Source organism: Octodon degus, unplaced genomic scaffold, assembly GCF_000260255.1.
Source record: "Octodon degus isolate 3935 unplaced genomic scaffold, OctDeg1.0 scaffold00038, whole genome shotgun sequence".
In the NCBI taxonomy this organism is placed as follows: domain Eukaryota; kingdom Metazoa; phylum Chordata; class Mammalia; order Rodentia; family Octodontidae; genus Octodon; species Octodon degus.
In genome coordinates, this window is record NW_004524614.1 from 6526951 (window position 1) to 6530121 (window position 3171).

A 3171-nucleotide genomic window follows, 5' to 3' on the forward strand; every position below is an offset into this window, starting at 1 on the left:
GTATGAAGAGAAGATACTTGAGCTGCAGTCTCAGATCTCAGACACATCCGTGGTGCTGTCCATGGACAACAACCACTCCCTGGACCTGGACGGCATCATCGCCAAGGTCAAGGCCCAGCACAAGGAGATCGTCAACTGCAACCAGGCCAAGGTCAAGAGCATGCACCAGATCAAGTATGAAGAGCTACAGACTCTGGCTGGGAAGCACAGGGATGACCTCCGCTGCTCCCTCTATACTGGTATCTCTGTCTAGTTCTCTCCCTTGGATCTACTGAGTCCTGACTTGTGGAGTCACTGGAGTCACTGTGAAAGTTCTCTGACTTTGTTCCACTAAACTGTCAAAGAATCAGTTTACCTTCCTTTTGCTCTTCTCTGCTAGGCATTTCTCTGTGCCCCCTGCTGTGGGAGCCTGCAGACAGTTGTGGGCAGGGTTCTGAAGGACCCACATAGAGCACTCTAGAGTGCATAGGAGGAATAGGTGACATTACTATTACAGTGTTTTATTGTCAGTGTTAGGGAAGCCTCGCTCCCTAGCCTACCAGCACTGGCACTTGAGTGCCACCTGCTAGCCCTGGAGGCAGAGTGATAGGTGTGTGACAAATTGTACCTTGTTCTGTGTCTGCCTTGAGTGCCTGGGTTGGATATATCTCCCTTTCCCATGCTCAGTGAGGACAGAGCAGTTGTGGGTCTGTTTGGTCGGCTAGGCTGTCACTGATGGACCAGGCTGCTTCTTCCTCAGCCTGGTCCTTCCCCAAGATGGATGATGCGTGCTCCAGGTGTGGGGTTGGGGATGGTGTACCATGATCTAGGAGTAGAATGTTTTCCCCTCTCACACCCTCTAAACACTGGCTTGTAGTCCAGCTGGATTTTCTTTTCACGATGCTTTCATATCATACTTTATCTTTGCCCTCACCACAAAGTATCTGCTTTTGTTTCAGACCAAGTGAGTCACTGTGGCTGTTGCCGTGGTTAACCATATTGGATCTCCTGCTTTATTCTTTTCTCTGATTGTGCTGTTTCTCCATCTTCTCTATAGTTTATAATTTTTCTGTCAGTTCTCCCAATTCCTGGACAGATACCTGCTTTTTCCCCCCTTCACCTAGTTATTATTTTCCAGATATCTGGATTCTGGATCCCAGAGACATTATATTTTGCTGCTAAACACTACTCCACTGTTTTCCTGCCTTTGGACTCAAACTGCAACAGCAGATTTTTCTGAGTCTTGAGCTTGTCAAGTTTGAGATTGGTACTATACCATGGCCCTCGTGGGTCTCCATCTAGCCAGCTGCAGACCTCGGGACGCGTCAGCCTCCACAATCACATAAGCCAATCCATTATCTGTAGTATAGTGCATATTATTATAACAATTTTGCATAAAATTTTATATACCTTTGAGTAAATATATAAGTATAAATTAAATTACCATATGAATAAAATTTTTTTAACAGATAGCAATGAGACAGTTTCAAATCAAATCGCAAGTACACTTTCAACAAATAATACACTGCATATATTCTTCTTAGTGGTTAATTGCTGTAAAAGATGCGGACTTGAGATCCTATTTACAAACACCATTAGAACAAATCATTCTTGAATAAAAATTTTATGGTTATATTTATATATACACATACATACATGTACAATTTTAAAAATAGGGTAAAATCCTATTGAGTTTGTTTCTCTGGGGAACTGTACCAACCCTGCTTGCTTTATTCCTCCTCCTTTCTTCTCATCTTCATATGCTTAGTCATCTTTCCAGGCCACACTCCAGCCCTGTTCTGTCTCTGTGTCAACTGTCTCATGTTTTGGATGTATCACAGGAGTGCTGCTGAAGACACCGATCTGACCACGTCCATTCTAGATTAAAAATTATCCCTCTACTTTCAGGGTCACAGAGTCAACAAAATAAAGGGCAAGCTCCTTGATTTGAGATACAAGGCCATTTTTTGTGCCTTGCCTACCTCCCTAGCCTCATCTTCTCCATAGAGATGCCATTTCAACTTTGTTCTTAGGGCTGAGAGTGGATTTTTGTCACTTGTGTTCCCCAGCGGCACCACTTGTCTGCTGGATTCAGTTCTGCCCAGACACCTGAGTCAGCCCTGTGCAGTGTCATGGTCAACAGTGCCCTAAGGCAACTCTAGAGCTTATGCCTCTTTGCAGCAGAGTGGGGATGGGAAATAGGCTGGATAGAAGAAAAATAGGATTTACCCTTCTCCCCTAGGGCTTGGCCTCAGGGAAAAACAAATGGATGACACAGAGTTGCTCTTCAGTGGCCAATGTGAACATAGGCCCAAAGTGGTATTTTTAAAAGGCTAACCATAGGCCAGCCAGATAGCTCAATGGATTAAAATGCTTGCTTAGGTGGGTGCAGGGGACCAGGGTTGATCCCCATCCTGTGCTGGCCCTGCCCCCGCCCCTGCCCCTGGGGCCGCACTGAGGGGTCACACTGAGATGGTGCCTGAGACTGGGTGTGGTGACACATGCCTGTAATCTAGTGCTTAGGAGGCTGAAAACAGGAGGATCACTAGGAGTCCAATCTGTGTAGTGAGACCCTGCATTAAATACATAAAAAATTAAAATTAAAATTAAAATTAAAAAGCCTGATTTCCCTCAGCTACCTGCAGTTTGGAATGTGTTTTGCAGACAAGGCCACTGGAGATGTGCAGTGGTGACCAGTTGCTGTATTTTTTAGTTGCAGTTATTAAACCTCAAGAAACTTTTCTTATTTTTCAACATTTCAAGAGAAAGAGGGAGAAGGGGCGGAAACAAGAATGAAAATGTGTTGTGCACCAACTCCCCACAAGAATATAGTCATTATGTAATGCAAACAGGTACTAATAAAATTTGAAAATACTCAGATTGATTGTGGAACTGCCTGTAGACATGTCCAGTAAAATATCCATTGTCCACTTTTGCTCTGGCCAGCATTTTTTTATTGTGGAAATAAAATCACCTGTTCATCTGCCACATGGGAATAACTTAATATTCTTGGGGAATTTGTGACTGTGCTCATTTAATAATCAGCACTTATAATTTGTGATAAATAATGATGGCTTAAGCATTTTGATTTGCTTATTAATCAAATCATCTTACCAGGGCGTATGCAAAATTTTTCAGCTTTAAAACACACTAACAATCTGTTTTGACTTCTTTATTGTCCAAACATGAGGG